Source organism: Cebus imitator, unplaced genomic scaffold (genome assembly GCF_001604975.1).
Source record: "Cebus imitator isolate Cc_AM_T3 unplaced genomic scaffold, Cebus_imitator-1.0 Scaffold32, whole genome shotgun sequence".
Taxonomy (NCBI): domain Eukaryota; kingdom Metazoa; phylum Chordata; class Mammalia; order Primates; family Cebidae; genus Cebus; species Cebus imitator.
This window is the reverse complement of record NW_016107347.1, coordinates 6,851,902-6,861,118: the sequence shown is the minus strand read 5'-3', so window position 1 is coordinate 6,861,118 and position 9,217 is coordinate 6,851,902. Positions and strand designations below refer to the sequence as shown.

Here is a 9,217-nt window from a genome sequence, read left to right as displayed (position 1 = left end):
CGGGGTTTCACTGTGTTAGCCAGGATGGTCTCGATCTCCAACCTCATGATCCACCCACCTCAGCCTCCCAAAGTGCTGGGATTACAGGCGTGAGCTACTGCACCCGGCAACAATGTGCTTTTTAAAAACAAATTAGGCTGGGCGTTAAGAGGTTAATGAAAAGATGTAATATTTTTTCCCCAAACTAGTTGACAGATGGACCCCCCCAAATTCAATAGACCTTGGGGGATCATATGCAGACCCAGGATAAAAATCCCTCCATACGGGAAATGAAGAGAAGGTCAGTAAGGTAAAAACATAAGCTTTGGTTCCCAAAACTCAGTAAGACCAATTATAAAGGCCCTGTTACTCTCCAAAACAGTCTAACACGCAAAAGCAGTGTATAGGCTTTCATTCTTCAATAGTCTTCAAAAGATTTGTATAGAAAGAGCAAAATCAGAAGATATTTTTCAACCAATGATCAAATAGACAGCTTATAATATCAGTACATTTTGAGGAAATTCTCCCATACAAAGGCTCTTATAATTAACTCAGATTCAACAGCATCATGAACTGTGATTAGCAACATGGTAGTGTAGATAACCAACAGAACTGGATCTTACTCTGCAGCACAAATGGTCAGTGACACCCTTCAATGGCTCAGCCCATGCAGCCACCTCACTGGTTTGGTGGATGTGAACCCTTCTTATCATTGTGTGTACTGTGATCCCAGAAGACTGTTATTGCTGAACAGGTGCAGTAGCTCATGCATGTAATCCCAGCACTTTGGGATGCCAAGGCAGGAGGATGGCTTGGGGCCAGGAGTTTGAGACCAGCCTGGGCAACACAGTGAGACCCTATCACTAAAAAAATTTTTTTAATAAATTAGTTGAGCATTATGGCCCATGCCGGTAGTCCCAGCTACTCAGGAGGCTGAGGTGGCTCTGCTTGAGCCCAGGAGTTAAGAGGCTGCAGTGAACCATGATGGTTTCACTGCACTCCAGCCTGGGCAACAGAGTGAGACCCTGTATTTAAATTTAAAAAAAAAAAAAATTGTCATTGGATTTTAATCTCTTCTCAAAATGACACTAGGAACTAAACATGCCATCTATACTGGTCCTTCTTTCATTCGTTGTAAAAATCTCCTATAACACTCCCTCCCTGGAAACAGAAAAATATATAAACTAGGTAGCAGTATTACAAATGAAAAGTGGGGGGTTGGACAAGAAATAACAAAAGGGACAAAGGATTGGCACCAACTGCATAAGGTAGAGCAGGGGCCTTCTAGGAGGAGTATTAAGATGATTCAGAGTTTTAAGCCTGGCTACCTTGAAGAATGGTAGAGTCAGAAGAAAAAAACTAGGCTTGGAGGATGAAGGAAAGTTGAGAACAGGCAGAGATAATGAGCTTTAACTGACATATTAAGTTTGAAATGCCCAAGAAGCAACTGGAAAAGCAGATCATCAGTAAGAGTGTTCAACCCCTGTCCCTGAGGAACTTACAATCTGGAATCCTTTTGTAGCTAGAGATTTGGATTTAGTAGCGATTCTTCTAGGTATTCCCTACAAGCTGTGGGAACAGCTAAGTCATCCAAGAAAGAGCACAAAAAAAAACCCAAAAGAAATGCCATCAATTTAAGGACAAACATTTTAAATATTCCAAATACTAAAAGCCATTTGAAATGTTAACATCGTGTGCTAAAAACATTTTTACAACTTAAAACAGTGGCCTTTTAAGAGGATATACTCGATACATTTAAATACATTTATAGAAAAAGACAGTATGTCAATAACATACCACATTGTATTAAAATATAAACTTTGTACTGCTCATACTTAGGAGGTCAAAAAAAAATATATATATATAGATGAACTTTAATTTATCTTGTCCTTCCAAATTGTACCTCTCTTTATAGACATATTCTAGTTAAATTAAAAAGAAATGGTAGAATTAAAGGCATAATTATTGGCACTTGCAAACCATCAGTGAAATAATGAGAAAAGGCTATTAATGTAGTAGAAAGAGGAATAACCAAATAGATGCCTCCTGAAGGAAGTACACACCAATACCTAGGAATTATACTTCCCCTCCCCTGCAACTCCCACGTGGAAATCAAACCCGAACTAAATTTGCTAAGTCTTCAAACTACCTACCAATTTACAGGCAATACAAGGGATGATAGAGGGATATATTAAACTAGGACATGTTAAAACTATACCTGAGGGACATATTCATCAACATCCAGAATGAGACAAACTGGAGGAAAAATGGCCTGGTTCCTTCAACAAACCTTCAACAAATTAGGTTAGTGCAAAGGTAATTATGGGTTTTAAATTGCCATTAAAAGTAATGGCAATTTTTAAAAAACCACAATTATGTTTGCACCAACCTCACAAGGAAAATACATTACGAGGAAAATAATTAACCAATTATTAAAAACAACCTAGGAATATTTGAATACTGACTGGATATTTGGTGATGTTCCTTTTTAAAGGTGGGATAATGGCATTGTGGTTATGATTTTCTCAAGAGTCTTCTTTCAGATCTATACTGAAATAAAACAAATGAAATCATTTGTAGAATTTTCTTCACGGTAATCCAGTAGGGTCTGGGGAAAGTAGGTAGGGGAAGAGATAAATCGTGTCTCTTAACTGTTTGTGTTTTGAAATTTTCCATACTAAACGGTTCAAAAGGGAAAAAAGAAAAACACCATTCTCAGGGTCACCAACAAAAACTGAAAACAAGAACAGTTTGAATTTTGTCTCCAAGCCTTACAAACCAAGCAGCCCTGGTCCCTCACACAACTTCTTAGCATCCCTATTGATTAAATGGAGACAAACACCACCTAATAAATTCATATTTGTTCAAGCCAAAAGCCTGGGTTATATCCTTAACTTCTTTGACTTTGCTAGTCTCCCACATCTAGACTCCACCAAATCCTGTCTTTTCCATCACTGTGGTCTCATACCATTCCAGCGGCCTCCTTTCAGCCTGTTGTTCACATTTGCATCCAGCGTGGTGCTACTACAATGCAAAATCCAATCAGGTTATCCTCAGCCCCACTGAAAATCGTTTTTTTTTAAAATAGAGTCTCACTTTTTACCCTCCTTGATTCCTTAAAATGGCTTACAAGGCCCTTCATTTTCTCATACTGTATCTCTTCAATTTCCATCTCTCCATTCTCTGAAGTACAGTGGTGCAATCTCAGCTCACTGCAGCCTCCACCCCCCAGGGTTCCTGTGGTTCTCCTGCCTCAGCCTCCCAAGTAGCTGGGATTACAGACGCATGCTATCATGCCCAGCTAATTTTTTGTAGTTTTAGTAGAGACAGGGTTTTTTCATCACGTTAGCCAGGCTGGTCTCTAACTCCTAACCTCAAGTGATTCACCCGCCTCAGCCTCCCCAAAGTGTTGCCATTTACAGGCATGAGCCATAGCCCCCAGCCTGAAAAATGCTTAAACGGCTTTCAATCTGCTTCAAGATAAGAGTGCTCCTTTAAATTTTTTTACCCTTCTTGATTCCTTAAAATGGCTTATAAGAGGCCAGGCGCGGTGGCTCAAGCCTGTAATCCCAGCACTGTGGGAGGCCGAGGCGGGTGGATCATGAGGTCAAGAGATCAAGACCATCCTGGTCAACATGGTGAAACCCTGTCTCTACTAAAAATACAAAAATTAGCTGGGCATGGTGGCGCGTGCCTGTAATCCCAGCTACTCAGGAGGCTGGGGCAGGAGAATTGACTGAACCCGGGAGGTTGCGGTGAGCCGAGATCGCACCATTGCACTCCAGCCTGGGTAACGAGTGAAACTCCGTCTCAAAAAAAAAAAAAAAAAAAAAAAAAAAAAAAAAAAAAAAAAAAAAACCAAAAAAAAAAAAAAAAAAAAAAAAAAAAAAAAAAGGCTTATAAGGCCCTCCATTTTCTCATACTGTCTTATTTCTTCAACTTTCATCTCTTCCCATTCTCTTTGACTCCTTTATGTTTTTTTAGCTTTGGTAAAATTCTTTCAGCTCTTTCATTATACTGTGTACTCTGAGTATAGCTTCAGTGTTCATGCCTGGAATGTTCTTTCCACCCATCATCACTGCCTTGCCTGGCTAGCTCCTTCATCCTTCAAGTCCCAAGTTAAACAGTATTTCCTCAGAAAGATCTTCCCAAATTGCTTCTATGCTAAGTTGGGTGTCTTCTGACACCTACACAATACAGTATTTGTTCCTACAGGATCTGTAGTTACCCTATCACAACAGTCTCTAGTTGTTTGTAAAGAGTATTTGCTGTGGCAATTATGAATTTAATCTGTTTTCCAGCTAGAGTATAACTCTAGGAGGGCAAGTGGTAAAATGTGTTCACTACTGAATCCTAAGTCTCTCATAGGGCCTCACAGCAACAAACTGCTGAATATATAAAATTCACAACAATCTGGACTGTTTTCCTCATACCCAAGTTCTATCTTCCTAGTCCTCAAATGCAACAAAAACAAGACAGCCTCACACCTGTAATCCCAGCATTTTGGGAGGCCAAGGTGGGCGGATCATGACGTCAGGAGTTCAAGACCAACCTGGCCAAGTTGGTGAAACCCCATCTCCACTAAAAATACAAAAATTAGCCGGGCATGGTGGCTGGTGCCTGTAATCCCAGCTACGGGGGAGGCTGAGGCAGAGAACTGCTTGAACCCGGGAGGCGGAGGCTACAGTGGGCCAAGATAGTGCCACTGCACTCCAGCCTGGGCAATGGAGCAAGATTCCATCTCAAAACAAAACAAAACAAAAAAAACAAGAAGACAGCCAAGTAGGCATTTACAGAGATCTTAATCTTGCATAGGAGTGAGCATTATAAAGTGAATTGAAAACATGATGGGAATGCAGAACATAAGAAGTTGGGAAATCTATTTTCAGACTGAGATATTTTGTATCCAAATTTACAATCTTAAAGAAAACTCCGGAGTGTCAATCTAACAATCTATTTTTTTTTCAACCTAACAATCTAATAAAAATGAGTCCAATGACACACATAGTTCCCACCGAGCCATTAACAAATTTTCAGACCTAAGATGTTAGATCACTTAATCCCTCCAGCCTCAGTTTCCTTCTGTGTAAAACAAAGGATCCTGACCAGCTGGTCATTAGGATCCTTTGCAGAGCTAATATATGCCCATATTAAGTGGCCAAAAGATGTAAACTTCAGAAACACCAATCAGTTACTTTCTTCCCATAGTGATATTTTTTTCCTCTTTAATCTGTTTTAAGGACATTATAGCCTATCCCATTACGCTTACAACTAAACCTTCAAATCTATTCAGCTATAAAAATCTCACGAAATGCTCCTCAGATTATTAACTTGCATATTTAGCAAGAGTAACTGCAATATGATGAAACAGCGTCTACCTAAACCCAAAATGAATTACTGGAATACATTCAATTTCTGCATAAATACAAAATCTTACTACGTGTTTTAAGTGTTAGATATCTTGAATCTTGGTCGTTTCTATGGCAATCTGAAGACAAAATTGTACCCCAGGGTGTCAGACTTGAATTTATGGGTACTATTTAACATCTAACTAAAAACCGAAGACACATAGTCTTTGCACCACCTCCCTGGGATGGTGGTTAGGATAAAAATTGTGGAAACCAGAGTAATTTTTGGAAAAAAAAAATTTCAAAACAAGTTATAGTAAGTTATGGTAAATAAAGTAGCTCGTAAACATTTTACTGTTAGCAGTAGCAGCACAGTTTCTAATCAGCCACTGGAAACCCAAGGAAAGACTAAAGTAGTAACAAGTTTGTCTCCTCGTTTAGATTAATTACAAACTAGTTTTGGCAACTGCTTGTTGCATCAAATATGTCACAACAAAGTAATAAAATGTTAAAACGCATGCTGGAAAAAAAAAAAAAGGGACGTACTTGGAACAAAAAGCTTGCATCGGACTAAGAGTAATGCTATCCTCCAGATTTCTCTCAATAAGGCCGCCTTAAGTCCCTCAGTAGAAGGGCGCAGCGGCGGACGCCCGCAGCCACAGGTTGAATGACAAAGAACCTCCGTCAGCACCATTCCCGGGAATCTGAGGGCTGCCCTGTCCCCTTCGCAACGTCTACTCGAACCCTACAGTCACGCCTTGGCTGTAGGGGATGCGGCTCTCTGTATCACTCTCGCAAGTCACCAGGTGGGGCAAGGATCAGCGGGGCGGAGAAGGGTTGGGGCAGATAACGCTACGAATCAAAAATAACTCCTGCCTCGAGTCCCTTCCCTTGGAGCAGAAGCGGCCAGCGGAGTCTGGAGATACCACAGGAAGCAGCCTCATGTTACCCCTTTTCCAAATCAAAGCATCTCTCAAGGAGCCTACTGAAGACTCTATAGAGGTGAGGGGACTTCCCCAAGGTCACCAGGCACCACGACGCAACTCCTCGGCCAGGTCAGGGGCCGGCATCTCACCCGGGGCGCCGCGGCTGTGCTGAGACAGGCGCTGTCCTCAGCGCCTCAAGGTCTCCTTCACCAGCACTGCAGCCGAGGCCACGCGGCCGCCTGCGGCCACGATGCCCTCTGCTGGGCCGCCTCTCTCCCCCGGAGACAAAGTCTCCCAACCCCAGAGGTCCCCTCCGACCCCACCAGGGCAACGAGGGCACCGCGGGGTCCGCGCTGAGTGCCGCCAGCTGTTAGCCAACTAACCGTTATATTCGCGGATCGCAGCGCCAAGCGTGTGCGTGACGTGGTGGCGCGGGCTGGAGTTCCACGGGGCCCAGGGTCTGGCTCCCCTCCTTCGCTTGCTGCCTCGTTTGCTTGTTCGAGCACCCAGGCGGCCAGGCAGTCACGTCGCAGCTCTCCACTTTGTCTGGCCCGGCCGGCGCGGCTGCCTTATAACCCGCCAGGGCCCGAGCATGCGCACAGGGGGCGGAGTCGTCTCTCTGGGCCGCCGCCCCCTCCCCGCCATACTGACATCCGAACTGCAGCTAGCGCCTCCACATGCTCTCAGCCGCGCTGGCGCCCCCTCCCCACCAAGTGATCCAGGTCCCAGTCGGACCCGCGCGCCGCGCCCCTGCAGGGCGGCGCGGAGCCACCGCGCCCTGCCAGACGCGTCCCTTGGTCCCTATTTGACGAGCTCTAGGCAACCTGCCCTCGTTCGGGACACAAACGTCGGTCTCACCCCTCAGTTTTTGTCAGAGAAAAAGGAAGAACCACCGAGAGGCCTGACCCTGGGGGGGCGGCGGGCGATGCGCGCGCGGAGTAGCGGGAAGCGACTGAAGAGGGGGACTAGGCAGCATTTGAATGGACGCGGGTGCCACTGGGACCCCGGAAAACGGCCGGGGGCCGGCGCTGTGGAGCCGGGCTTGGACTGGGATGTGTTTGGATTCCAATCCGGGCCTGACAGCAGTTCAGTGACCTCGGGAAGTTCCCCAGCCCTCCGGGCCTGTTTCCTACCCCCGAAGTGGCGACGGTAATAGAACCGACCTCGTAGGCTCATCGGGAGGTCCTGATGGGAGACTCCGTGCAAGTTGCTCACCACAGAGCCAGGCCCGCGGCGGTTGGCGCCTGGTGGGTATTAAAGACAACTCGGGAAAGAAGAGCAGGTAAGAGCGTGGGGAGACTGGCCCGGTGGGGTGGCGTGTGCGCGTCGGCCACGTGGGGAAGCGAGAATGCAGGGGCCGGAGGCTTAGGGACGATGCCTGTGTGGGGCAGGATAGAATAGTAGCAGGCGGCGCTGGGGCTGATGCGTCTCACCCGGATTATCCTCTGTAATCCTCACAGCCCTGTGAAGTAAGCACTGCCGTGAACATTTTGTAAATAAGGGACCCGAGGCCCAGAGAGGTGAAGTAACTTTCCAGATGGCCCAGCTAGTTAGCGGCCAGCATTTGAAGTCAGACTCCAGGGTCTGTTTTTATCCTAAGAGCCGCTATGACTGGATAAGCAACATGTGTGTGTTTAAGTGATCAAATAACCATGGAGTGTGTCTGATGTCCAGGACTTTTCAGAAATACCGGAAAAGTATGAGGCAAGGCCCCTGCCTGCAAAGAGCTTGCAAGTTTTGGGGGGAAGACTGAGTCAGGCACAAATTAACGAACCATTGTTGAGCACTTGCTGCTTGCCAGAACCCAGCCCTTCCCCTCGAGTCTTCCTCCCTTACCCTCCCCCTCAATTCTCACAAAAACCCTGGGAGGTAGGCCTTGGTTTGCAAATGAAGAACCCGAGATTGAAGAAGAGTAGAGATTGGAGGATCAGGTCCTGAGAGGTCCCAGGTGCTTTCCAATAACAGTTCAGTATGTTAGAAGACAGTATGGCATTCATGGCCAAGTACTACTTGTGAGTAATACAGTAATTGCTTTTTACATTTGATAAACACAGAGAAAGGAAGTCACTGGGGCAGCCAGGACTTCTAAGAGCAGTGCTAGGGGGGCAGCAGCATTCAGGTAGATGGTAAGGAGAATTAAGTTAGAGAGACTGGAGAGTCTGGTTCAGATGTAAACTTATAAGGGCCTGTTCTATGGTATGTAGCGAGAAGTGGTTAAAAAAGGAACCTCAAAAGAAGGCTTATAGAGCCCCGTAGTGTGGTGATTCACAGTATAGACCTGGGAGCCAGATCTGTTGAGTTCCAAATTTGATTCTTGCACTTACCAGCTCTATGCCCTCAGGCAAGTCATTTCACGGTTCCAAGCCTCTCGACTCTGTAAAACAAGGATAATAGCTACCTCAGGGTTATTATGATAATACAATTGGTATTTATTTCAGCCCAGCACAGTGGCTCAAACCTCTAATCTCAGCACTTTGGGGGGCTGAGGCAGGTGAGTCACTTGAGGCCAGTAGTTCGAGACCAGCCCGGACATGGTTAACCCTGCCAATACTATAAATATAAAAATTAGCAAGGCATAATGGCACACGCCTGTAGCCCTAGCCACTCGGGAGGCTGAGACAGGTGAATTGCCTGAACCCGTCCGTGAGGCAGAGGTTGCAGTGAGTTGAGATCTCACCACTGCATTCCAGCCTGGGCAACAGAGCAAGACTCCATCCAAAAAGAAAAAAAAAAAAAAGGCCGGGCGTGGTGGCTCACGCCTATAATCCCAGCACTTTGGGAGGCCGAGGCGGGTGGATCACAAGGTCAAGAGATCAAGACCATCCTGGTCAACAAGGTGAAACCTCGTCTCTACTAAAAATACAAAAATTAGCTGGGCATGATGGTGCGTGCCTGTAGTCCCAGCTACTCGGGAGGCTGAGGCAGGAGAATTGCTTGAACCCAGGAGGCAGAGGTTGCGGTGAG

The 9,217-nt window shown here is 45.6% G+C and overlaps 2 protein-coding genes across 2 annotated transcripts in view; one reads left to right on the top strand and one right to left on the bottom strand.

The window, feature by feature from the left end:
• SLC16A1 (solute carrier family 16 member 1) overlaps window positions 1–6,954 on the bottom strand; it is a 39,097-nt gene extending 32,143 nt beyond the window's left edge. Inside the window, exon 1 of the mRNA XM_017524279.2 lies at window positions 6,637–6,954. The gene's annotated coding sequence lies outside the window, so the exon portion shown is untranslated. The remainder of the gene's footprint in view (window positions 1–6,636) is intronic.
• A 149-nt stretch (window positions 6,955–7,103) lies between these two features.
• Window positions 7,104–9,217, top strand: part of LOC108301204 (60S ribosomal protein L37-like) — a 69,850-nt gene continuing 67,736 nt past the window's right edge. Inside the window, exon 1 of the mRNA XM_037737029.1 lies at window positions 7,104–7,535. The gene's annotated coding sequence lies outside the window, so the exon portion shown is untranslated. The remainder of the gene's footprint in view (window positions 7,536–9,217) is intronic.